The sequence below is a fragment of the Aethalodelphis obliquidens genome, unplaced genomic scaffold (genome assembly GCF_003676395.1).
Source record: "Aethalodelphis obliquidens isolate GAN/ISIS:26980383/991018 unplaced genomic scaffold, ASM367639v1 scaffold2, whole genome shotgun sequence".
Classification (NCBI taxonomy): Eukaryota; Metazoa; Chordata; class Mammalia; order Artiodactyla; family Delphinidae; genus Aethalodelphis; species Aethalodelphis obliquidens.
In genome coordinates, this window is record NW_020837946.1 from 29,504,422 (window position 1) to 29,531,962 (window position 27,541).

The following is a 27,541-nucleotide window of genomic DNA, read 5'->3' on the forward strand; positions in this document are numbered from 1 at the left end:
ATTGCTGCATGTTGGGTATTCATTGCTGCATGCGGGCTGTCTCTAGTTGTAGCGAGCAGGGACTACTCTTCACCGCGGTGCGTGGGCTTCTCTTTGCAGTGGCTTCTCTTGTTGCAGAGCACGGGTTCTAGGCATGCGGGCTTCAGTAGTTGCGGCACTTGGGCTCAGTAGTTGTGGCTCGACGGCTGTAGAACGCGGGCTTAGTAGTTGTGGTGCATGGGCTTAGCTGCTCTGTGGCGTGTGGGATTTTCCCGGACCAGGGATCAAACTCGTGTCTCCTGCACTGGCAGGCGGATTCTTAACCACTGCAGCACCAGGGAAGTCCCCTTGTTCCTTTCTTTAGCTCAAAAATCATGGCAAAACTTATGTTCTCTGGAGTTTTAACTTTAAAAAACACAATAATTCCTATTGGCTTTCTGTATGATGAAGTCATCAATATGAGAACTATATTCTTGAGCCTTTTCCTCTAAGCTCCCAGATGTTTTCACTGGTTGACTTGCAACAATATTAGAAGTATTCCATTGGAATACAGTTGCTATAAGGAAGAATTTAGAGGCTGATGTGAATTCCATAGACCCTATTTTTTAAAAATTCACTGGTGACATTTGATTATTTGGAAAGAGCTCCAGAATATATTAAGAGAAAAAAGCAAAGTATAATAATTTTGTGTTAGAGAAGGAGAACTAGGAGTATAAATATATACAGTAATTGTATTTTCACAAAGAAACTCAAATGAAACTCAGGAAATTAATAAAATCATTTATGACAGAGCTGAGGTTGTGAGAAATGGGAAAGATGACAGTGAAGAGAGTGAAATTTTTCTCTGGTGCTTATTATGTTATAGTTTATGAGTTATCTGAATTTTTTTCTATGTGAAATATTAGCTAAATTAAAATTTAAACTAAAGTAAATTAGACAATGGAGAAATAGAGTTCTGATGATGGACTCTGGAACAGGAGCCCGACTCAAGAGGCTTTTGGAGAAGAGGGTGTAGGGATGAAAACTTTGGCATCCTTGGAAACACCATTTATGGGTATTTGCTCCTAAATGGACCTCAGAATCCCTTGTACATGACCATACAGTGAATAACAAACTGGAGTCAGAACTGGAGTCATTTTGGTGGTGGTGGTGGTGGTGGTGGTCATTGTTGTCATTGCTGTTGTTTTTCAGAAACTGAGGGGCTGCTTCCCCACCTGAACCTGAGACTGCCAGAACAACTTGTCCAGACCACCAGGGACCTGAGAGCAGAGAGAATATCTGCTGCCTGGCAGCCCTGCGTGGGGCTTTCCAGCATCAAAATAGACGAACCAGGGCTTCCCTGGTGGCGCAGTGGTTGAGAGTCCGCCTGCCGATGCAGGGGACACGGGTTCGTGCCCGGTCCAGGAAGATCCCACGTGCCGCGGAGCGGCTGGGCCCGTGAGCCATGGCCGCTGAGCCTGTGAGTCCGGAGCCTGTGCCCCGCAACGGGAAAGGCCACAACAGTGAGAGGCCCACGTACCGCAAAAAAAAAAAAAAAAAAAAAAAAAATAGATGAACCAGGGTACAGAGGACCTTCCACCTTTCAGAAAGGATTTTGGCTCACTGTTGGAAAGGACCTTGCCGCGGATAGCATCACCCCAGCCCAGGAGTTCACTGCTAAAGAGGACTTCGCGTCCTCCTCAAGCTCTTACGCAGAATTACCCCTTGGACTCAACCCAGCTGTGTCGCTCCACACTTACAGCAGCCTCTCCTACTCCTCCCCTAAGCGTCTCCGGGACCATTTACAGCAATATCACCCATGGGGTGTCTACCTTCCAGAGCTAGCAGCTTACTTCCCCCGGGATCCTGCTATAGTCTACCCTGCCTGGTAAACTGTAAGTAACAAACCTTTCAAACTTTTGCTAATTTTACTGATAGGTATGTTAGTGATCCATTGCCTGCTTGTTTGCCTCGTAAAATACTGTAATAATGTAGTTCCCTACTGTTATATTTATTTTATTATACTTCATTTTATTGTGGTAAGAACATTTAATGAGATCCACCCTCTTAACCGAGAGTCAAGTATACAATACTGCATTTTTATGTGTAGGCACAGTGTTGCACAGCAGGTTTCTAGAACGTGTTCATTTTTCGTATCTACTATGACTAAGGTATCATCCTTACCGCCAAGCCTCTGAGAAATGCTTGAGTGCCACAGGGTCAGTTGTATTAACTGTACTGTCTTATTTAATGTACTCCTAATTCTCTGGCATTTGGAGCCTGTGGACACTGGGAACCCGCTCTCCAGGATTAACTACATCCAAGAGATAACAAGCAACTTGCCCGCCAGCAAAACTTTGATATGCAAGCAAACCAATTCAGAGTCCATACCCCCTTGCCCAGGCGGATCCTTTTATCAGACCTCTGCAGTCCAGGACTCTAGCCCCTGCCCTAATCACTGCAGGGCCAGGTGTGAGACTACTGGAGACCAACCTTATGGTCCAGGGTTCCTAGTAACTGTTCCAACTCTCCAATCATAGTTCCTGCTCTTGTTTATCTTGCCCATCCCCTCTGGAGAAAACCTCCAGAAAGGACCCTGCCCCCCGTTCACCTCTCTCTTCCCGCTGATCCTGCAGACTGTCTTCCCTGGTGGCCCTCCTGTTTCTAGGGGACTGTGAAATTAGTACAGGACTTCTTCCTCATCACAATTATTTTCGCTGCGCGAGTGTCTTACTATTTATGCTCAAAACAAATCCAGAGGGCTTCCCTGGTGGCGCAGTGGTTGGGAGTCCGCCTGCCGATGCAGGGGACGCGGGTTCGTGCCCCGGTCCGGGAGGATCCCACATGCCGCGGAGCGGCTGGGCCCGTGAGCCATGGTCGCTGAGCCTGCATGTCCGGAGCCTACGCTCCGCAACGGGAGAGGCCGCAACAGTGAGAGGCCCGCGTACCGAAAAAAAAAACAAACAAACAAAAAAAACAAATCCAGGGTAGGTTTTTAGAACAACTGGCACTGCATGGCAGAGTGGTTTCACCAGACGGAGATGGTAGGTCCTCGGACTGCTTGGCGCATCAGTGGGACCCAACGGCAGCAACCACTGCCTAAAGGGCACCACTGGCGCTTGGCTGGCTTGCTGCTTGATGGCTACTGCATCGCGTTGCTTTTTGTCGGGTGTTAGTAGTGTGATTTCCCAGCCTCAAATTGTTTAAGTGGCAAGACATGTCTTACTCAGGAACATAGCAGTAGTACGGGGACTTCTCTAATGGGAAGTGGAGAAGTCCTTAAACCCTTCAAAAAAAAATTGAGTGTGAGGGGCTTCCCTGGTGGCGCAGTGGTTGGGGGTCCGCCTGCCGATGCAGGGGACGCGGGTTCGTGCCCCGGTCCGGGAGGATCCCGCGTGCCATGGCCGCTGGGCCTGCACGTCCGGAGCCTGTGCTCCGCGGCGGGAGAGGCCACAGCAGTGAGAGGCCCGCATATGCAAAAAAAAAAAAAAAAAAAAAATTGAGGGTGAGTAGGTACAACCATTCTAGAAAACACAATGCAGTTTCCATAAAAAATAAAAAACAGAACTACCATATGATCCAGCAATCCCACTTCTGGGTGTATATCCAGAGGAAATGATATCTCACAAAGTCATGGCAGCATTATTTACAGTAGCCAAGACATGGAAACAACCTAAGTGTCCATCGATGGATGAATGGATAAGCAAAATGTGGTGTATAGATATATACAATAGAATATTATTCAGGGTTTAAAAAAAAGTAAGTACTGGGGCTTCCCTGGTGGCGCAGTGGTTGAGAGTCCACCTGTCGATGCAGGGGACACGGGTTTGTGCCCTGGTCTGGGAAGATCCCACATGCGCGGAGCGGCTGGGCCCGTGAGCCATGGCCACTGAGCCTGCGCGTCCGGAGCCTGTGCTCCGCAACGGGAGAGGCCACAACAGTGAGAGGCCCACGTACCGCAAAAAAAAAAAAGTAAGTACTGTTATTTGCTGCAACGTGGATGAACCTGAAGGACATTATGCTACGGAAATAAGCCAGACACAGAAAGGCAAACACTGTGTGATCTTACTTTTCCGTGGAATCTAAAAAAGTCTAGTTCATAGGAGCAGAGAGTAAAACAGTGGTTGCCAGAGGCTGAGGGTGGGAGAAATGGGGAGATGCTGGTCAAAGAGTACAACTCTGTCTCCTTGCATGGCCCTGGAATAAACCTTTCTCTGCTCCAAACTCTGACATTTCGGTTTGTTGGCCTCACTGTGCATCCGTCACACGAACTTGCACTAATAGTGAGTCACGGGGAGGTGTGTGTAGAGAAGCAAAGAAAGGCTGGGGGGCTTCCCTGGTGGCGCAGTGGTTGGGAGTTCGCCTGCCGATTCAGGGGACGCGGGTTCGTGCCCCGGTCCGGGGGGATCCCGCGTGCCGCGGAGCGGCTGAGCCCGTGGGCCATGGCCTCTGGGCCTGCGCGTCCAGAGCCTGTGCTCCGCAGCGGGAGAGGCCGCAGCAGTGAGAGGCCCGCGTACTGCAAAAAAACAAAAAAAAAGAAGGGCTGGGAAGCTAAGGGGATGAGGGCAGATTCAGCGTGGCAACTACAATGCTGCAGGATGACAGTTCAGCAGGCCTCAAGCAATTGGTGGACCGTGGGCAGGGCACCTCGTGGACCGTGGGCATCTTGTGGGCTGTGGGCATCTTGTGGACCGTGGGCAGGGTACCTCGTGGACCGTGGGCAAGGCACCTTGTGGACTGTGGGCATCTGGTGGACCGTGGGCAGGGCACCTCGTGGACCGTGGGCACCTCGTGGACCGTGGGCACCTGGTGGACCGCGGGCACCTGGCGAACCATGGAGAATTGGCAGGACTCTGGCAACTGGCACACCGTAGTTCAACAGCAGGCTGTACTCTTTTTGCCCAAAGGGGTAGCTAATGATTTTTGGGTGAGTCTGCAGGTGCCAGACCCCCCCTCCCCCAACAGAGACCCCAAACTCAATTTCTTAGACCCCCAGGACTCAAAGCGGAGAAGGATACAGCCAGTCACAGGCAGACCCACCTCGGGCTAAGAGAGCCATTTACAAAACAGTAAGGGGCATTTGAGCCTCCTTTGGAATTCAGTTGGCTTTTGAGTTTTTTCTTCTTAAAGAAACAGGGTGTCCCCAACAGGCTTTAAGGAGCTTCCCTAGGGATGAAATTTACCAAGGCCATCTTGGAGAGGCTTTGCAGTTGTTACTACTCTTGCCCCTTTGCTCCAGGTGGGAAATGAAGAGCGTACCCAGACCTTTAGGTCCCTGAGACCCGGAGAGTAGTCACACGCCATTTCAAGCATCAGAGATCTGAGCAAATGCTGGGAAACCTGGGAAATCATGGTGAAATGTGGTCACAAATCATGGTCTGGCAGGCGTGGAGCAGGGAGGCCAGAGGAACCTCAGAGAACCTCAGCATCTGAGCAGGATTGCGGTGCTGGGTACTGCCGGACCGCGGGCTACTGGCGAACCACCGCCCGAAGGAAGTTGCTGCTCAGAGTCCAGCAAATTCTGCAATCCATATTTAGAGCCAGCAGCATACAATTCCTCTTCACTTCCTAGCTACCGGCAGCCCAATCCTGTACTTGGGCTCAGGGCTTTTGGTGATCTTGGGGGAACCCTAAAGGGACCAAACTTTATCAGGAATCCCAAAGCTTAATTCCAGGGTTGAAAAAAAGGCGAGTTGTGCTCTCTTTGACCAAGGAGTGAGTCCATTCTCATTCTTTGAGGGGCTATGTCCGTCCTAGTGCTCTGGCCTCTGGTAGACAGAGTCATCACGAAGCAGCAGGAGGGCAGTAGGTAAAAAAGGAATATGGTAATTCTTTTGGCTCTTTGGTCTTTTCCTACCCCGTGGGTCTTCTCTTAAAGGGGCAGAAGATCTCCAGCCAGGCTTAAAGGGCAGTTTAAGTTTGAAACACCGAGTTCAGCCTGGGAGAAGTGGAGGGCAGCGGGGTGTGTGTGTGTGCGTATGTGAGTGTGTGCACACGCGCGCGTACGCACGCACGCAGGTATTCATTCTACTCTCTCTCTGATGGGGACCCACCCAGTGGGAGCCACAGACTTTTGGAGTGACACTCAAGGCGTTCTGAAACTGAGCAGGACCCTGTGGGGCCCTCCAGGGTACAAAAGCCTTTCCATGTCCCCCGTTCCCTGTTTGTAGAGAAAGGCTGGAGTCTCCTAGACTTTCCCTGATTTTCAAAGTGTATAGATTCAAGGAGTTACTAATTAGGGAAGTGAAGGAATGCAAAAACAAAGGAAAAGCAGTCCAGAAACAAGTGTAGCAATAAAACAGAGTCCTAATTCCTCCTCGAGGGGCAGACATAACAATCTGACACTTATCTTTGAGTTGTTCTGCAGGAACTAAGCCCCCCACCCAGGTGGAGGATGGTTATTGTATGCTGAGACCCCAGACTGGTCGGAACCAGAAGGCTGATGATTGAGATTCCTGGAACACCACTGTTACCTCACCACCAACAAGTCAGTCACGCACCCTGCAGCCATCACCCCAAATTTTGCCCTTAAAAACTTCCCTGAAAACCATTGGAGAGTTCGGGTCTTTTTTTTTTTTTTTTTTGCGGTACACGGGCCTCTCACCGCCGTGGCCTCTCCTGTTGCGGAGCACAGACTCCGGACGCGCAGGCCCAGCGGCCGTGGCTCACGGGCCCAGCCGCTCCGCGGCATGCGGGATCCCCCCAGACAGGGGCACGACCCCGCGTCCCCTGCATCGGCAGGCGGACTCCCAACCACTGCGCCACCAGGGAAGCCCGAGAGTTTGCGTCTTTTGATCACGAGCTGCCTGTCTCTTTGCTTCACCCTGCAATAAACCATTGTCTGCTCAAAAAAAAAAAAAAAAAAAAAAAAAGATGAGTATGTTCTGAGGGTCTAAAGTACAACATGGTGACTATAGTTAATACCGTATTTTGTTCTTTTTTAAAATTTATTTATTTTATTTATTTATTTTTGGCTGCATTGGGTCTTTGTTGCTGCGTGCAGGCTTTCTCTAGTTGCGGCGAATGGGGGCTGCTCTTCGTTGCGGTGCACAGGCTTCTCATTGCGGTGGCTTCTCTTGTTGCGGAGCACAGACTCTAGGTGCGCGGCCTTCAGTAGTTGTGGCACGTGGGCTCAGTAGTTGTGGCACATGGGCTCTAGAGCGCAGGCTCAGTAGTTGTGGCACACGGGCTTTTTTGCTCCGTGGCATGTGGGATCTTCCCAGACCAGGGATTGAACCGTGTCCCCTGCATTGGCAGGTGGATTCTTAACCACTGTGCCACCAGAGAAGTCCCTGTATTTTGTTCTTGAAATTTACTAAAAGAGTAGATTGTAAGTGTTGTCAGCACACATACACAAACACAAGTAACTATGCGAGGGGATGATCGTGTTAATTAGCTTGGTTGGGTAATCATTTCACAATGTATGTGTATATCAAATTATAGAGCTGTACACCTTAAGTATTTTCAATTTCTATTTGTCAGTGATACCTGTACAAAGCTGGGGTCAAGGGTAAGTGTCTGGGACTCATTGCCCGGGGGAACTCTACATACGTGTCCCGGTTGGTGAGCACCCAGTGTCCAGGATAGAGCACCTGGGGGTATATAGGGAATTGAACTCATCAGTTTCTGGAAAAGGTGGTCTGAGGGGATGAGGAGTGACTCCCATCCTAGTGAGAGTTGAGTCTGATAGGCAATGGGGCCATCTGAGTCATTTAGATGAAAGTACCTGTGTCCAGAACGTTCTGTGCTTCTGGGGCACCCAGTAAACCACGTCCCATTTTTCTCTGCGCTTTGCTGTATCCACATCCGGCCTGTTTCACGGAGTACGGAGAGAGTGCACCACCGGATGCCATCTCAAGGGTCTCAGACCATTCCTGGGGTCCAGGTATGGGTCTCCTTCTCAGGAAATCGTGGCCCACCGAACATGGCTATTCAGGTCTAAAACATCACCACTGTGGGAATTCCCTGGCGGTCCAGTGGTTAGGTTTTCACGCTTCCACTGCAGGGGGCACCAGTTCGATCCCTGGTCGGGGAACTAAGCTCCCACGTGCCGCAAGGCTTGGCCAAAAGAATAGAATAGAATAGATCGCCACTGTTGTCTGCCTTGCTACTATCGTGACTTGTCCCCCAAACCAATGGGATTTCGGGGGTCACATCATTGGAGACCAACAGCTCAATGGTTAATGAAAAGGGGGGAAGGAGCAACTGGTTCCAGTTATCCCCAAAAGTCCCCAAGAGGTGGACCAATTCATAAAAGATTATATGAAAAAAAGGACTATAATCTGTAAAAATACTAAATCACTATTCGACACACCTGAAACTAACCTACAATAATATTGTAAATCCTCTATACTTCAATTTTAAAAATACTGTTAAACAGTAACCATCTGTATTCAGTTGAACCAAATGTTAAATACTGAGGTGATATATGGTATTCAAGAGAAATAGGACACCACTTTTTGGCAAAAAGATAAATATGTGCATAAAATTGAATATTACATTCTATCAGTTCACGTTCTTTGCAGTCATCAATTGACCTTTTGTCAAAACTAATCAATTATGAACCAAAAAAAAAAAAAACAGAGAGATTACACAGCACCTAATCAATGTATGTGTGCTATCAAGTGCTGACACTTTTTTTTTCTTTATTTGTCTGTGCTGCGAGGCTTGCAGGATCTTCGTTCCCCGACCAGAGATTGAACCGGGCCCACAGCAGCGAAAGCTGAGACCTAGCCACTGCACCGCCAGGGAATTCCCAGTGCTGCCATTTATTAGCATGCAAAAGCATCGGAAAGATAAAACTGATGCTACTAGGGGAGTTCCCTGGTGACTTCGTGGTTGGGATTCGGGACTCTCACTACCATGGCCCAGTCCCTGCAAGGCTGCTGCTCAGAGCAGGCAGAGGGACTCACTGACTGTGTGTGTGGTGAACACCCGATGGAGGGAAATGGTGGGGGAGAGGAGGAGATAGAGACTGAGGAACTTTCCTAGATTAGAGAGAATTCAAACTATCCTTAAGGATTTATATCAAAGACAGAAAATAAGGGGGTGACAAATGCCATTTGCAGCAACATGGATGGACCTAGAGATTGTCACACTGAGTGAAGTAAGTCACACGGAGAAGGATAAGAATAAGGATAAGGGTATCGCTTATATGTGGAATCTAAAAAAATGGTACAAATGAACTTATTTACAAAACAGAAATAGACGCAGAAAACAATCTTATGGTTACCAGGGGGGTAAAGGAAGGGAGGGATAAATTGGGAAATTGGGACTGACATATACACACTACTATATATAAAATAGATAACTAATAAGGACCTACTGTGTAGCACAGGGAACTCTACTCAAAACTCTGTAATGACTTATATGGGAAAAGAATCTAAAACATAGTGGATATATGTATATGTATAACATTCGCTTTGCCGTACAGCAGCAGCTAACACAACATTGTAAATCAGTTATAGTCCAATAAAAAAATTTTTATTTATTTATTTGGCTGTGTCAGGTCTCAGTTGCAGCACGCGGGATCTCTGTCACACGGGATCTTCGTTGGGGCACGCAGGATCTTTGTCACGTGGGATCTTTCCTTGCCGCACGCAGGATCTTCCTTGCAGCACGCGGGCTTCTCTCTAGTTGTGGTGCACGGGCTTAGTTGCCCCGCGGCATATGGGATCTTGCCAGGGATCGAACCGATTCCCTGCATTGGAAGGCGGATTCTTTACCACTGGACCACCAGGGAGGTCCCCAATAAAAATTTTTTTTAAGTAAAAGAAAATAAAAGAGCGACTAATGTCAAGGGGTCTCTAACATGGTCTCCGAGCTACGGCTCACTGCCTGGGAGAAGCCGGCATGGCCTGCATCCCAAGGTTCAGGAGGTACTAAGATCCTCAGACTCTCCACGATCACGTTTTACACAGCTGGGAAACAACCCTAAAGCTAAAGAGCTATTCAGACTCTCCAGTGATAGGTTGTTTGTTGTTGTCGTTTTTATGAGAGAGCTGTCATCCTCCGATCGTTCACTTTAGTTTGACTAATATCGTCTCCATTCATTTTTACATTTTCCAGTGTATCTTTTCTTTACTTTTGAAATTGGTGTGTTCAGTGCTCAGTTTGATGTTGCCATCCTCTGACACCAAGGATTACAGTAGAATATATAAAAAATATATATACACTTTATTCAGTGAACCTTTCCAGGTCCTAAAGACCGAAGGCACCGCCAGCAGGCACGACGCACGGGGCTGTGTGGAAAATCGCTGACCTCGTCAGAAGACAGAAGACAGGAGCTCAGGGGGAGTTTAGGTCCCAGCTTTTATTGGGTTTTTTTTTTTTTTTTTTTTTTTTGCAGCATGTTACCCTTGCTTACATTGTGTATGATCAGGTCTCATAAGATGGCTGCTCTCTTGCTCTCTGTATATCCCCTGCTGGACCTGGCCCTGCCTCACCCTTACCTAGGTGTATGATTGCCTCCCCATCCTAAGCTGAAAGTTTTTTTCCCCCTGTTTTAAGGTGATTTTATTAAATTGGCTTGGACATACTGAAGATCAAATAATATTTTCCGAAGATAAAAACTATAGACTTTAGGGGCTTCCGTGGTGGCACAGTGGTTAAGAATCTGCTTGCCAGTGCAGCGGGCCACGGATTCAAGCCCTGGCCCGGGAAGATCCCACATGCCGCGGAGCAGCTAAGCCCGTGCGCCAAAACTGCTGAGCCTGCGCTCTAGAGCCCACGAGCCACAACTACTGAAACCTGGGCGCCTAGAGCCCACGCTCTGCAACAAGAGAAGCCACGACAATGAGAAGCCCACGCACCGCAGCGAAGAGTAATCCCCGCTCGCCGCAACTGGAGAAAGCCTCCGCACAGCAGTGAAGACCCAACACAGCCAAAAATAAATAAATAAATTAATTTATTTATTTTTTAAAAAAACTATAGACTTTAAAGCTTGACGTAAAATTAGTAGCTTCTAAAGTGTTAGTCACAGCATGATAGTTAAGCAACAGTATGATAAAACAACTATGTAGAAACAGAACTCTGGGACTAGCTGGAAACTCGGAAATCATTTAGCCTATTAGCCTCATTTTGTAAGTGAGAAAACTAGGCTCAAAGATTAAATGATTTGCTCAAGTTCACCTAATAATATTAAAGCTAAAGTAATCAAGCTAAAAATCAAACCAATTTTTCCTAAAACTAAATCCTATCATTGATATTCCAACTGGCTCTCTATCAACTAAAAGTCTAGATTTTCCTCTAATATTCCACACTACTGTGGCATGAAAAAGCGTTAAGACACTACAGTAAATCTTAGCCAACGAATTCAGGCCCAAAAGGGGCTTTATCAAATAACTGAGCCAGCCCTTTCTTTGTAAAAAGGAGGAAATGTGTGGGAAATGACTTCCCAATGGCTTGTTAACAGAGATGTCTGGATTAAAATTCAGATAGTAGCAAATTTACCCCCAAATCCCATCTCTAGTTTCATGGCTCACCCACTAAGTTATGTGCTCCTTTTACATCTCCTTTATACATTGAGGTTTAGTTATAACCTCACTCAGTATTATCCCTATTCTTAGTATTCTTATTATTCTTATTACTATTATTTTTGGCCACACTGCGCGGCTTTCGGAATATTAGTTCCTGACCAGGGATCAAACCCATGCCCCCTGCAGTGGAAGCGGGGAGTCCTAACCACTGGACCACTAATATTATTATTGATTATAAACTGACATTTCCTTCCACGTGAACAGTGTAACTCATCAACACAGAACTTTCTTTTAGATCCTGAGCTGTCAATGTTCCAAGGGGCTCCCAAGGTGCAAACCTTTGCGTTTTTAAGCCTCTGGAATCTTCCGCTTGCAGAATAATGTCGTACTTCTCACTTGTAAAAAGATGACTACACGGTGTAGCAGAGGGTGAGATACTGCATGATGGTCTCGGTCCCCTGGAGCACCCCCCTTGCTGAGTCACTATGACATTCTGTCTGCTGCACATAAGACAGGAGCCCCCCACAGGAAGCAAGCCCCTTGGGTCCAGGTATGGCCGTCCTTCCTTGTGAGGATTCCCTACACAGGTATTCCTCCAGTCTCTTTTTTTTATCTTGAGGATGGAGCTCTTATCTTCCAGAGAGATGTGTCTCTTGATTTGCAGATCTGGGTGAGAATCCAGCCCTTGTTATGGTCAGACAATGGAGACGCCCAGCAGCTCTGCACTGGGTGTGCGAAGCGGTCCTCATGCTTGAGTAGGATGCTTGTCCAGCTCTGCTGGGACATTAGGTGCCTCCAGGTAAGGAGCTAAAGCGCCCCAGGCTGTGGACTCGCACACCCACCCTCCCTCTCCTCACGGGACACCCTGTAGGTGCGCTTCCCAGCCTCGTGCCTCTAGGCATCTCTCTAAGCTAAAAGGTTGTTTGTTAGTTTTTTTTACCTTAATCAGCAGAACTTTATCCCCTCACAGTTCTGGAGGCTGGAAGGCCCAAATGAAGGTATTGAGAGTGTTCGTTTCTTCTGAGTCCTCTTTCCTTGGTTCAGAGACAGAAGCCTTCTCACCGCGTCCTTACATAGTCTTCCCTCTGTTTATGTTGACCGTTTCCCTGTTTCCTCTTTTTATAAGGACACCAGTCATATTGGGTTAAGGCCCATCCATATGCCTTCGTTTTAACCTAATTACCCCTTTAAAGGTCCTGTCTCCAAACGCAGTCACGTTCTGATGAATTTGGGGGATTCGATTCAGTCCATAACAAGGACTAACTGAATTTGTTCCTTTACATTATCTTTGGGGAGTTTGTTTGTTTCACTGCGTTGATTTTTTTTATTGAAGTGTAATTGATTCACAATGTTGTGTTAGCTAAGCTGAAAATTTCATCAATAACTGCCCACGTGATTGGCCCAATCCCCAGCTAACGATTGTTGTAGCCCTCGGACCAGAATGGCCTCAATCTGTTCGGTCATCAGCAGGAAACAGCGGCCCTCTCAACAGTTGCTAACCCAAAATGCTGTGGGGGAATGCATTCCATCAGTCCCCTCGCAACCAAGGAGCCCCTCTGACGTCATGCCCCCCATAAGTGATCACCTCCTCCTCCCGTGTGTAGCAAAGCCTGCTGTGCTTTCCTACCTGCCGAACTCAGTGGAGCGTCCCTCCAGGACCTTTGCCTCTGACTTGTAAGATTCCCTGTCGGATAAATCGTTGATATCTCTGACTCTGACCCTGAATTCTTTCTTCAATCTCAAGACTGGGAAGTTGCAAGTATTGTGGGACTGCGGGTCGAAGCTTCACACGTTGCTTTTCCCATTCTTTCCCAAGAAAACCTCCCTAAAGGCTCCAACCCGCTCGATGTCCCCCTGCCTCTGCACCCGGTCCCTGCCTGCTGACCTTGCCTGCTACCTCCCCAGGTGGTCCTGCATGACCAGCTGTGGGAGACTATGGTGTCATAAATAATATTCTTCCTTTATGGAAATCATTTTCATATCTGTGTGTCTTTCTACCTCGGTTCAAAATAAGTCCAGGGTAGGTTTTTGAACTATTGGTATTTCGTCTTACCACCCGGGGCGCTGGACTCTAGCCTCCTTCAGAGTGATAAGAACCTCTCCAAGAAGGTGTCTTTCCCTCTGTTGTCCTGTGCAGTGTAATGTACAAAATAACTTGTGGTGCTGATCAGGGGTCTTGGCCCCTTGACATATACACTGTAAAATGGGGTTGTATGTACCTGTGTCTCACGTGAACCTATCAGCGAGTATAGCTGCCACTTTTGAATTCTCTCCAAGATTGTCCTGAATTTTGCCACTTTGAAATGGTGTGCTGAATAATCTCAGCAACCAAAAATCATTATCTGGGAGGATCTCTTGTGACTGAGCTGATTTATTCTGATTCATTGTATCATTTTTAGCAGATCTTATACCCAGCTAGAAAATGAAATAGAAAGAGAAATAGCATTTCCTTTAAAAATGCTGGAGTGGGGCCATTCCTCGTAGAAGAGGCAGGATGATCAGACCTTGAGCATTTGAGGAAGTATTGTCCTATGCTTCATTTCTGGTACGTTTTGGTTTCCAGTTTTACACTGAGCTCCAGGTTTTCTACATTTGGAAAGCAGAGCTTTGGACCCTCTGAGTGACTCCTTTTTTAAAAAATATATATTTATTTATTTTTGGCTGCACTGGGTCTTCATTGCTGCGCACAGGCTTTCTCTAGTTGTGGCAAGCGAGGGCTACTCTTTTTTTTTAATTTTTTTTGCAGTACGCGGGCCTCTCACTGTTGTGGCCTCTCCCGCTGCGGAGCACAGGCTCCGGATGCGCAGGCTCAGCAGCCATGGCTCACGGGCCCAGCCGCTCCGTGGCATGTGGGATCTTCACAGACCGGGGCACGAACCCGCGTCCCCTGCATCGGCAGGTGGACTCTCAACCACTGCGCCACCAGGGAAGCCCAGCGAGGGCTACTCTTCGTCGCGGTGCGTGGACTTCTCATTGCGGTGGCTTCTCTTGTTGCAGAGCACGGGCTCTAGGCTTGCGGGCTTCCGTAGTTGTGGCACGCAGCTCAGTAGTTGTGGCTCACGGATTCTAGAACACAGGCTCAGTAGTTGTGGCGCACGGGCTTAGGTGCTCCACAGCATGTGGGATCTTCCCAGACCAGGGCTTGAACGCGTGTTCCCTGCATTGGCAGGTGGATTCTTAACCACTGCACCACCAGGGAAGCCCCTCTGAGTGACTCCTTTGTAAGTGAAGAGAAAGGCTGGTTTTGCTGTTCTTGTTATTTGTTCCTAGTTATGTTGTTCTTGTTATTCCAAAAGCCCTGGTTTGGAGACTGTGTTCACATGCAGCGTTTACATGCAATACTCAGCCTGTTCAGATGCAGTGTTCTTGAGAGGTGGGGACCTAATTATTACCAAAGTAGCAGCCAAGAGAGGAAAAGGTGTCAATAAAAAGGAAAACATGGTTTTTACCTGAAAAAAAAAAATTTAGGGAGCTCGAAAAGAACGTTGAGCTCCCTCCTCTCGCTCTTCCTGACAGTGCCGTGCAAAGTGCCGCGAAAGGAGCGGCTTGCAATACCTACGGACTGGGCTAAGTATGAGACATGTGCGATGCCATAGATGCCTGTTGCCAGCAATGCAGTTTACAGTGTGGTATGCGGTGTCACTCTAAAACAAAAGTTCAATGACAGTTGTTAAGGTGGTAAAACAGGCTTCATTCAGGACCGCAGCCCTAGGGATAGGGACCTCTACGATTGGGAGTACACTGCAATCAGCTCCGGATACAGCATGGGCAAGTGGGAACTTCCAGCCAAGAGCAGGATCGGGGGCAGTGGATGTAAAATTATGAGGAGGAAACATCATGAAAAGATGTGTTCTGACTAAACCAATCCAACCGAATTCTTCTAAACACTCAACAGGCTGGTCAGACTCATCCTGGGGGCTGGAGAATGACAAACCTGATCAGATATCTAATGTGATCAGTTATGGAGGGTGGAAAGTTCTAGTGAAACTGATTAGCAGGATTCTTGCCAGAACAGGATTCTAGAGGAATTGCACAGATGAGTCTAGAAGCTTCAGGGATCTGACTAAAATTAGGCAAAGCAAAGACTCACCAAAGAGTGCCCGGGGAAGGCCCCTCGTACCGAGCAGAGGTACAGGGCGATCCAGTAGGGAGGAAGTATTCAGCAGGGAGAAGTGATAGGAAGTATCACTTAGGGAGCCAAGGTGCAGAGTTCCATGAGACTCCGAGATCTGCACTCGCTCCAGGTGCTGAGGTCCGTGCGACACTGCAGTTTGGCCGCAAGGTGTCGCGGTGTCCCTTACGGTGCTGCCGTGAAGAATGATATTCAGTGATGCTTTGTGAAATAAAATTCATATTTTATGGCAAGACAAGAAAAATTTAAACAAAAGAATTCTTGGGAGTTCCCTGGTGGTCCAGGGGTTAGGACTCAGTGTTTTCACTGCCATGAGCCCGAGTTCAATCCCTCAGGTCGGGGAACTGAGATCCCGCATGTTCCGGGGAGTGACAAAAAAAAAAAAAAAAAAAATCTTCTTCTTTGCCCTTTGGTCTCCTCTCTCCGCACTGTCCACTGTATAGACATCGTGCATCGACCAAACCTGCTCAACCAAAAAGAGCAACCTTCTCCTAGCATCGAGACAACTCCTCCAAAGATAACATTCCTCCTTGATCTTGTAAGGATCAACGACCCACCATTGATGATGCTTAGATCTGGATCATATAAACTGTCGATAAACGTCATTTGATGTACAGCCCTTTGTCTCAAAAACTTATGTAACTGTGCCTTGACTTCTAATGGACGGAATAGTTCTCAGAGCTTTTTGATATGCTCTTCCCGGGTTATAATCCTCAAATTTGGCTTGAATACAATTTTCCACTTCTTTCTTAGATTGACTGATTAATTTGTCATTTACAGCTTGTTAAAATGGGAAGACAAGCATTATTCAGGGCAGTAGCAAAGGTATGGGAACCTCTCCAGCTGGGACTTCACAGTGAAGGAGAGACTGCACTTAACTCTCAATACAGCATGGACAAGGGGAAATTGACAGCTATGGAGCAGGAGGGGGGACAGTGAAGGGAAAATTACTAAGAGGAAACATCAGGAATAAGGAAGGTTATGGCAAAACCCACCTAACACGATTTGCTGAAGACAGGCCAGGGTGGTGAATCACCTGAGGGTGAATTCAGAATGAGGGTTCTGATCAGATATCCAGGGTGGTCAAATACGGAGGGCGGGAGGTTTTGGTGAAATTACTTAGCAGGATTCTTGCTAAAACTGGACTTTACAAAGAAGTGCACAGATGAGCCTAGGAGAACATTCAACAGCCTGATGAAAGTTATCAGGATCCTTTAATGAAGGTCAGTACCATGGCCCTCTAATGAGGGTCAGTCCTAGGAGTGTCTCTGAGAATGATTAATCCTTTCAGTTCCTTTCTCCCTCACCAGTGGGTTCTCCCCCCAAACCAGGACCCCCTAAGGAGGGTCAAAACCAGGAAGAGAAAACAGGATTCAGACTCATGTACAGAGGTACTCACACACACACCCAAGGTAAAAGCCAAACCAATTCCAAAAGGCTCACTTTGATATTATAGCACAAAAAGCCTATGCATAAGGAATTTCATCCCATTTGCTTTCCCTTTTACAAGACAGTTCTAGTTGAAAGATGCTGTTATAATTTAGAGAGCCATTAGGGGCTGTTGTTCTCCACATCCCAAGGAGTACTGAAGCTAAGCAGTGTTATGATAAAATACCATTTTTTTATTTCATGGGAACCTAGCTGAAGATCCCCCAGCTTTGCAAAACACATGCTAGGGGACTACAAGATGGAATAGAACACTTGTTTCTATTCATGGCCGATATTACTAGAGGCAGAAAAACTGGCAGATCCGCATCCAGCAGCTTCTCAGGGTGGCAAGTTCCCTAGCACTAGAATGGAAAGTTTCCTACCTGCCATTCCAGACAGAAGTGCAAACAAGCCTTGGTCTAACAGGGAGTTTCCCAATTACCACTCAAGCGGTGCCCAATGGCCAAGGGACTCCTCAACCCGGAAGGGAAACTCCAGTTAAAGTGGTGAAACCATGCAACTCAGACTGGGAGTTGAACCCACAGTCTTTTAATTGAGATTACACACCTGGTCTAGGACTTAACGAAGCTCAGGTTCTTGATGTCTCCTCACAGAAAGAATTCAGTGAGAAACGAAGTGATGGGTAAGAAGTGGATTTATTTAGAGAGAAACACACTCCACAGACAGAGTGTGGGCCATCTCAGAAGGTGAGAGTGGCCCCAGGTTATGGAGGTGTCAGTTTTTAATAGGGGTGGGTAATTTCATAGGCTAGTGAGTGGGAGGAGTAGTCCAACTACTTTGGGGAAGGGGTGGAGATTTCCAGGAATTGGGCCCCTGCCCACTTTTTGACCCTTATGGTCAGCCTTGGAACTGTCATGGCACCTGTGAGTGTGTCATTTAGCTTGCTGATGTGTTACAATGAGCGTAGACTGAGGCTCAAGGTCTAGTGGAAGTCGACTGGTCCGCCATCTTGGACCTATATGGTTCTAATCAGTTTATGTCATGTTCTTGGGCTATGTCATTCTTTTAAAGATTGTGCCCTGCCCACTTCCCTCCTGTTTCAGAAATAGTTGCAGAAGAAGAGACCTCTGCCCCAATTCCAACAAGTATCTTGAGAATGAAGTCTCTCAGGGGGGAATTGTTAGGGGTGTAACTGCTCGCCTGGCCAGGAACAATAGTAACCACTTGGATGAGTTATCTTAAAACAGGAGGTCTTGGTAAGGAACGAGGAACTAACAAGCTACCACCAACCGGAAGAATTCGGGAAAGGTCAAAAGGAGAGAGGAGATGCCAGTCCATATGTCCTACCAACCTCCTAGAATCCTTCTCGCTGGAATCCATCTTGGCTGAGAGATGTGCATACCACCAGGAAGGACCTTGAGTCAGAGTGATTAGCCAGAGACAACCTGGAAACTAACCCCATTACCGTACAACTCAAGACTGCAAGCCACGTGGCAGAGCAGTTCTCCTGAGTTCCCTTACCTTCCTGCTTTCTGCCCGGGTGCCCCTTCTTAATAGAGTCTCTTGCTTTGTCACCATGTGTGTCTCCTCAGACAATTTATTTCCAAGTGTTAGACAAGAACCCACTCTTGGTCCCCCTTCCTGCAACAGCAGCACTCCACTCAAAATCAGATGACCAAGTCTTTTGCCTTTCTTCCCACCCCCAACCCCCAAAAAAGGAAAATCCAATCAAGGCCACCCAGTAGGGAAAAATACATTGGTGTCATCCCACATGAGCTTCCACCATGCATTAGAAATGTTTCCTTCATCATGGAATCGAAAGTGCCGTGGGCCAGTGATGGTCTGCTGCAAGCACAATGGTGGTGTGCAGCAAGTGCTCAGGACTGTCTGTGAGGCAAAGTTGTTGCGGCAGTGCTGGAGAGGATCTGAGTGACACCACCAGCCAGGAGCCTATGTGCCAAGGGTAAGATACTCAGGATAGCTGTCCCCTAGTAATCACCAAAATTTTTTTGGAACTGAACTTGGGTCCTCTTGCATGCTGCTCAGCAAAGCCAACCTACCTACACCAGACTGTGGCAAAGGAAAATACAGGTTTATTGCAAGGCCAAACAAGAAGAAAGGGCAGCTCTTTCTCAAAAGACCCAAATTCCTCAGTAGCTTTCAGGGCATCATTTGTGGTGAGGGTTGCAGCTCGTGGAATTTCTTCTGATTGGTTGGTGGTGAGGTAACAGGGTGATGTTTAGGGAATTTTAATCATCAGGTTCCACGCTGTGGTCAGCATGTAGTCACCATCGTGCAGCCGGTAGGGGTCTTAGTTCCTGCAGAACACTCAAAGATATACATCAGATTGTTATGTAAATCCCTTGAGGAGGAACCAGCACTCTGTTTTATCGCTGAACATTGTTTCAACTATCATTACTTTTCTTGTTTAACTGCTTTTCCTTCGTTTCTGCATTCCCTCATTTCTCAAATTAGTAACTGCTTGAGTCTGCTTTTTGGAACTGGGGAAAGGCCTAAGAGACTAACGCCTTTTTTCTATAAACAAGACATGGGAGATGTGGAGGGGCTTTTGTACCTGAGAAGGCCCCGCACAGTTCTGCTTGGTTTCACACCCCAACCCCCCAACCCCCCCCCCCACCCCCCCCCCCCCCCCCCCCACCCACCCACCCCCGCCCCCTGCCGCCATTTCTTTGATACTTCTCAATTCTGAGGGGAATACATGGGTGGAACAAGAAAGGGAACAAAGTTTTGGATAAAGTGATTAGTCATAGACTCAGCAGGGGGAGTCAGTCTCACCCTCATAGCAGCTGCCTAATACCGCCTCACTGAAATAAACTTCTGCGTCAGCAGTTCCACGGACACTCTCAGGGACAGAGCCTGCAGTGAGCTTATAAAACAGGAAGAGCTGTTTTTCTATCCACTGGAAAATATTTCTAAGACAAAGCCTGGTCCTCTGAAGCATTAGCTAGGATTTTATGCCATGGGCAAATTAATGGCATTCCTGCACAGTGGGGCTCCGCAGAGGGAAAACTGGGAGAGCCAGTACTTTACCACCGCAGTTCCTGAATTATGACATCAAGATTAAGTCAGAGGGCTTCCCTGGTGGCGCAGCGGTTGAGAATCTGCCTGCCAATGCAGGGGACATGGGTTCGAGCCCTGGTCTGGGAAGATCCCACATGCCGCGGAGCAACTAGGCCTGTGAGCCACAGTTACTGTGCCTGCACGTCTGGAGCCTGTGCTCCACAACAAGAGAGGCCACGATAGTAAGAGACCCGTGCACTGCGATGAAGAGTGGCCCCCACTTGCTGCAACTAGAGAAAGCCCTCACATAGAAACGACGACCCAACACAGCCATAAATAAATAAATAAATAAAATTTTTTTAAAAAAAGGTTAAGTCAGATAACAAATTCAAGATCCTGTATGAAGATGGGGAAGGAATTCCTAATATTCCATTATGATTGTTTCAGAGTTTCCAGGCCTGGACTGCGTCAAATTTCCCAACCATTTTATTTGCCTTAAACATGTTCTTTGGAACTTCCCTGGTGGTTCAGTGGTTAAGAATCCGCCTTCCAATGCAGGGGATGCGGGTTCAATCCCTGGTCAGGGAACTAAGATCCCACCGGCCTTGGGGCAACTAAGCCTGCAGACCACAACTGCTGAGTCCACTCACGGCAATGAAGATCTTGCATACCACAACTAAAGACCAAATGCAGCCAAAAAAATAAATAAATAATATATTTTAAAATGTTCTTTGTTTCTTGTTTTTGCTTTTTTAATTAATTAATTTATTTTTTGGCCACACCACATGGCATGCAGGATGCAGGATCTTAGTTCCCCAACCAGGGATCAAACCCATGCCCCCTGCAGTGGAAGTACAGAGTCCTAACCACTGGACCTCCAGAGAATTCCCTTAAACATGTTCTTTGAATGCTTACCAAGTCCTCTACACACTTCCTAAAGTTTGGAGTGTCTCATCCTGCTTCCTGTGACAAGATATGTAAAAACCGTCTCTGTAAACACAGAAAAAATGTGTTTGTCTAATACATCCCACAATTTGTCCTTTCCGTGTTGAGTCAAGTGTATGTAAACCATATACAGTGAGTCAAGAGACAGACTTAGGAGCAACCAAACAACCATCTTGGTGTTTCCAAAGTCCATCTAAGTGGATCAAACATCCAGCTATCTCCCATCCAATTCTTTCTGAGTCTGAAGTTGCTATTTGAGCCATGTAGATCTCTTTTATGATTTCCTTAGGAGTCATCCTAAAGAAGTACTCTTCCTCATGTGGTATATATATACAATGGAATACTACTCAGCCATAAAAAAGGATGAAATAATGCCATTTGCAGCAACATGGATGCAACTAGAGATTATCATACTAAGTGAAGTAAGTCAGAAAGAGACAAATACCATATGATATCACTTATATGTGGAATCTAAAATATGACACAAATGAACCTATCTATGAAACAGAAATAGACTCACGGACATAGAGAACAAACTTGTGGTTGCCAGGGGGGACAGGGTTGGGGGAGGGATGGAGTGGGAAGTTGGGGTTAGCAGATGTAAGCTATTATATATGGAATTGATAAACAAAAATGTCCTATTGTATAGCACAAAGCACTATATCAGTATCCTATGATAAACCATAATGGAAAAAAGTATTTTAAAAAAGAATGTATAGGGCTTCCCTGGTGGCGCAGTGGTTGAGAGTCCGCCTGCCGATGCAGGGGACATGGGTTCGTGCCCTGGTCCGGGAAGATCCCACATGCCGCGGAGCGGCTGGGCCCGTGAGCCATGGCTGCTAAGCCTGTGCATCCGGAGCCTATGCTCCGCAACGGGAGAGGCCACAACAGTGAGAGGCCCACATAACGCAAAAAAAAAAAAAAAAAAGGAAAAAAAAAAAAATAACAAAAATAAAAAAAAAAAAAAAAAAAGAATGTATATATATGTATAACTGAATCACTTTGCTGTATAGCAGAGATTAACGCAACATTGTTAGTCAACTATACTTCAATTAAAAAAATAAATGTGAAAGAAGTTTTCTTCCTCAGGAGAGGGCGAAAATCCCACCAAAGGTCTAGAGCCTCAAAATGAAACCTAGGGGCATATTCCAGAAGCTTGGAAACTACTTAAATTTTGGGGGTGGTTGAGAAAGAGGCTGGTAATTTAGCATATATATCAGGCATCTGTGGGGAGTTCTCCTAAACTGACTTAGCAGGATTCTTGCTAAAACTAGATTTTGCAAGAAAGAATCCTTGGTGAAGAGAGGGTTCAGGGGAGATGGAGTAAAGTTTGGTCAAGCAAAGAATCTTTGTCAATATATACATATACATACACACACGTAGATACATACATACACATACACTCTATCTTACTGTATGGTCAGACCACTCAAGATGGCTATTCTCTTGCTCTCTGTACATCCTCTGCCCTACCAGTGTCTGCTTCATCTATACCTTACTCACATGACTGACATTCCTGTGCACTTGCCCCAGGCCCCAGCTAGAGATTATTGTTGTTGTTTTTTTAATTGGGGTATAGTTGTTTTACATAGAGATTGTTCTTACCAAAGGGACAGTGAGGGGCATGCCCCTCTGCTGGTTTCCCTGGTAACTAATGAACCAACCTAATGTCAATTCCCCCCATACCTGGCAATCTTCCCTTCCCCTGGGTGTGAAGACCGCCACCATGTGCTGCCCACAGGCTGCAGCACACAGTGGGATGTCACTCCAGGACCTTGCTTCAGACGTGTAGGATCCCCCATCCATTAAACCATTGATGTCTCTGTTGCTGACTCCAGGCTCTTTCTTTGGTCTTGAAGCTGAGCAAGTGCAGGCCTTGTAGGCCTTCAGAGTATAGCCCAACACTTACTCCAAAAGTAGCATACTGTAATATAGTTCTGGACCCATCTTTTTTTTTTTTTTTTTTTTTTTTTTTTTACTGAATTTATCTTGCTGAACACTCTACATCAGTATGTAGAGATATTCCTTTTTTTAAAAAAATACATTTATTTATTTATTTTTGGCTGCACTGGGTCTTCGTTGCTGCACGCGGGCTTTCTCTAGTTACGGCAAGCGGGGGCTACGCTTCGTTGCGGTGCACGGGCTTCTCATCGCGGTGGCTTCTCTTGTTGCGGAGCACGGGCTCTAGTTGTGCGGGCTTCAGTAGTTGTGGCACCCGGTCTTCAGTAGTTGTGGCTTGTGGGCTCTAGAGCACAGGCTCAGTAGTTGTGGCACACGGGCTTAGTTACTTCCACAGCATGTGGGATCTTCCCAGACCAGGGCTCGAACCCGTGTCCCCTGCATTGGCAGGCAGATTCTTAACCACTGTGCCACCAGCGAAGCCCTAGAGATATTCTTTATTCCTTTGTCACCTGCAGAAGACTCCATTGTATGAAGGTGGCATAATCTCTTTGATTTAGGTATGTCTCCTATGTATACCATAGAATTGAGTTAGCTTGTTTTTTAATGTCATAAAACAATTTATAACATTAGAATGTGATTACCAATTCTACACTATCTATGTATGAACTATCTATGAATGGCTGCCATAGAAAATGTTTCCTTCCACTTAAATTAGGCCATTGTTTGGATAAGCAGGACAAAATGCTGGGAAAGCAGTAGTCTTATGTGCTTTGCACATCATCTTGGACACTGTGGCTTCACAAAAGATGTCTCATGACATGGCCAACAATTTTCAGAGAGGCCCGTTTCCTAAGTCCGGTGAGAATAAACTTAAGATGAGATAAATATACATCGACTGGGCGCTGTCTCTGACATTTTATTTCTCTTTTATAGCTTAACTGAAAAGAGTATGATGCTGAAACAGACTGAGCCAATTAAAAAAATTCTCCTCAGCATGTGAATTGTGACTTCACTGAGGGTTTTTGGCAATGACCATCTGTCTGAAAGTTTCAAAGTCACCCATTAATCACACTGACCACCACAGGTTAGGGAGACAATCTTTGTAGATGTTTCCACTGTTCAGAAACACACAGAGCCACTGAGTTCATTCCTGTTCTGTGTCGTGATATGCTGGTTGTATGACCAGCAAATAGGAGTCAAGCATCAGGCAGTGATGAGCCAAGCTCTCTGGACCAGGCACAGCTGTGCTTTTCTGAATACACATCCTACCTAGACATTAAACTGTGACATGATCAGTTCAGAGCTTAGATACAGGGTACAAGGATACGTTTTCTCTCATAGACCAGAAACCCAACATCAGGAGATTACAAATTGTGGCCTGGCATCATCTTTGACTAGAAAGTCACTCCTTTTGTGCTTCCAGACTCAGGAAGTCTATTGACCCTCCTTTATGACTTATCTTCTCAATCACTCTTGAACTGAAATCCTCTTGAATAATGAATTTATCAGACAAAAAAGATAATGATACATACTGTCAACTGATGAGCTAGTAACATAATTGTCCCTGCTTTCTACTCCAAGGACAAGGCAAAGTTTTCTCACGCTTGATTCCCTTTGGGATAGCCCTATCATGTTAGCCACTACAAACCAAATAATCACGACATGCCAGGGACTGTATCAGGCAAGTCAATTCATGTGCTTGCTTTCTTTTTATTCCATCTTTACAACAACACTGTGAGGTATATTCCCAAAGTTTTTTGTTTGTTTCAAGACAGACTTACCCGGGTTACCTCACACAATGAGACTTTAATATAATTATAATGATTCTTTTTTTTTTTTTTGGCTGTGCCACATGGCTTGTGGGATTATACCCCCACCAGAGATGGAACCCAGGCCCTTGGCAATGAGAGCGTGGAGTCCTAACCACCAGACCGCCAAGGAATTCCCTATAATGATATCTCGAATGATGAAGTTATTATTATTTTTTAAGGATTTTAGCATGGTGTTGTGGATGTGAGTTACAATTTGGTTTGGCAAAATATAATAAAATATAATAACAACAAACTCAAAGTAGTAGTGACCCAAACACATAAAGGCTTATATTTCTAATGAACAATAAGTTTGGAGGTGGGAGATTGTAATACAGCCTCAAGAATTTCCAGGCTGAGGTCTCGAGGAGTCTAGGCTTTTTGTAACATCTCTCCTGCACTTTTCCTTCCCTTGTAGTTCCTAAAGAGCTGCTGAATCTTCAGTCATCTGGTCGACCTTCCAAAGCATCCCTCCAAAGCAGAGCCAGCTTTTCTTCAAGCCCCAGCCCATGTTTTCTACGTAAATCCTAGTGGTCATTCTCAGCATCCGTGGAAGCTGGGAAATGTAGCGTTTTATCTGGATACAACAACAATATTTATTTCCTAAATAAAATTGTGGTTCTGAAGGTAAGAAAGAAGAAAGGAATGGATTTTCAGGAGGCAGTTATGGTCCCTGCCACAAAGTGGATAGGTAATAATAGCACTTCATCAACAGATTGTATAAGTGAAAAGCACCTTGGGCAATTCATAGCAAGTAATGATAATGTAAACGTTTATTGAGACCTTACTCTTTATGTGCTTTACTATACTGTCTTATAGAAATCTCACAACACTCTGATGTAGATAATATCATGATCCCCATTCTCCAGATAAGCCTGTGGCACACAGGCTTCGTTGCTTCCACAGCATGTGGGGTCCTCCTGGACCAGAGCTTGAACCTGTGTCCCCTGCACTGGCAGGTGGATTCTTAACCACTGCACCAAGAGGGAAGTCCCAAAAAATAAAATTTACTTAATTATGTATATGTAATTAAAAGTCAGAATAATCGTTGCAGGAAGGGGGGCCAATTCCAGGGCCTGAGATCGGGCTCTTGTCTAACACTTGGAAATAAGTTGTACAAGGGGACACACTTGGTGACAAAGCAAGAGACTTTATTGGGAAGGGGCACCTGGGCGGAGAGCAGGAGGGTAAGGGAGCCCAGGAAAACCGCTCTGCCATGTGGCCTGCAGTCTCACGTTGTACGGTAATGGGCTTAGTTTCCAGGTTGTCTCTGGCCAGTCATTCTGACTCAGGGTCCATCCTGATGGCACATGCATTGCTCAGCCGAGATGGATTCCAGCAAGAAGGATTCTAGGAGGTTGGTAGGACATATGGACTGGCATTTCCTCTGTCCTTTTGACCTTTCCCGAATTCTTCTGGTGGGTGGCAGCTTGTTAGTTCCTCGTTCCTTACCAAGACCTCCTGTTGTAAGATAATTCATGCAAGTGGTTACTATCATGCCTGGCCACTGGCAGGCAGTTTCAGTCAGTGGTTCCCTTAATATAATCACAGCAATATTTTTTAGAACTTAAAGATTTTAAAGAACTTAAAGATTTTTTTCCAGTTGTTTAGAATTGCTGGCACACAGTGATCACAAAAAGCAGAAGGTTTTGGTTTTATTACTGGTTTAAAATTCACTAAAGACAGAGCTCTCTATTATTATCTGCACGGGGCAGATCTCTTCCATTGCTCTTCCTTTTCAGCCACCAGTGTTCCATAGTTAAGCTAGTTGAAGCCAGTTTTGTTGATTTAATCATACTTTATAATGCAGTCAGGTTTTAGAAGGGAAGCACTGGGAATTCATATTTTTTAAATGACCAAACCTAAAATTCCTTATGCAATAAAAATGATTGCCCAGTGACTTACATTTCTGTGTACGCAATTGTCCTAAACTGAAGAAACTCAAGAGGAAAAGAATCGGAAAGGGACATGAGGGTTGCAAGTGCAAACTCCCAGAAGATCCAGATGAATGTGGTCCATGAGTGAGTGAGTGAGGCAGGGGAGAAAAGTGTCGACATGGAAAGAAATGCCCTGCCGGAAGTGGCCAGGTGGCATGAGGCGCGGCCCCTACTCAGCCTCATCCAAGTGTATCCTCGTGGGATGCAGGCCCGTGGTTACCCTGATCTGGTAATTTTTTTCATGAGGAGCCAACATTCTGATGTCTGTGTAAGATCCCTTGATTTTTAAATGATGGAAATTAATTCAAACTCTAGAAAACACTGTGCACTGCAAACAAAACACATCTGCAGCTGCAGTACGCTCGCAGGCTACCAATTTCCTAATGAAAAACGCAAGCAGTGATTGAACCAGTTACAGAAGCCAAGAAAATATGCTTTATTCTTCGATCCTTTTCCTTTCCCCAAATGTGACATTTTAGAAAAATCCAGATACACTTACATCATATCCATAATCTGCAGCTTAACAAGAAAAGCAGCATAATTAAAGAGTCTGAACGTCCAGAGCCCTCCTTTCTCTCGAGTCAGAGCCAAGGATGGTGTCACCCAGATGCCTGTTAACTAAGAGACATATACCAGATTTATTTAACCACTGGCAAACCGCATTTTTTTTTCCCTAGGGCAATAAGTTAAAAGATTATTTACCTCCCTTGGTTACAAAAAGAGGAAATACTTCTTCCAAGACTCGGGGTAGCTGCGGCCAGTTCTCCCGGAGAAATTATTTTACCACAAAGATTCAGAGCACAGAGCCCGGAAGCCTTTGCCCACCAGCCTCCCTGCTGCTGCACTGCATGGGCACCTTCTGAGAAGTGAGTGTTTTATTAGCCTCCAAAAGTTTCAGGCCCTGAGCATCTGATAGTTAAGAACATCATTCTAAATCCCTGTATGTAGTTTTCATTTGATTTGGCATTTGGC

General features: G+C 46.1%; 1 long non-coding RNA gene across 1 annotated transcript in view; it reads left to right on the forward strand.

Moving 5' to 3' along the window:
• Positions 1-1,483: 1,483 nt before the first annotated feature.
• Positions 1,484-27,541, forward strand: part of LOC113629099 (uncharacterized) — a 30,896-nt gene continuing 4,838 nt past the window's right edge. The window contains exons 1-2 of the long non-coding RNA XR_003436392.1: positions 1,484-1,853; positions 25,051-27,435. This is a non-coding gene — a long non-coding RNA (uncharacterized LOC113629099). The remainder of the gene's footprint in view (positions 1,854-25,050; positions 27,436-27,541) is intronic.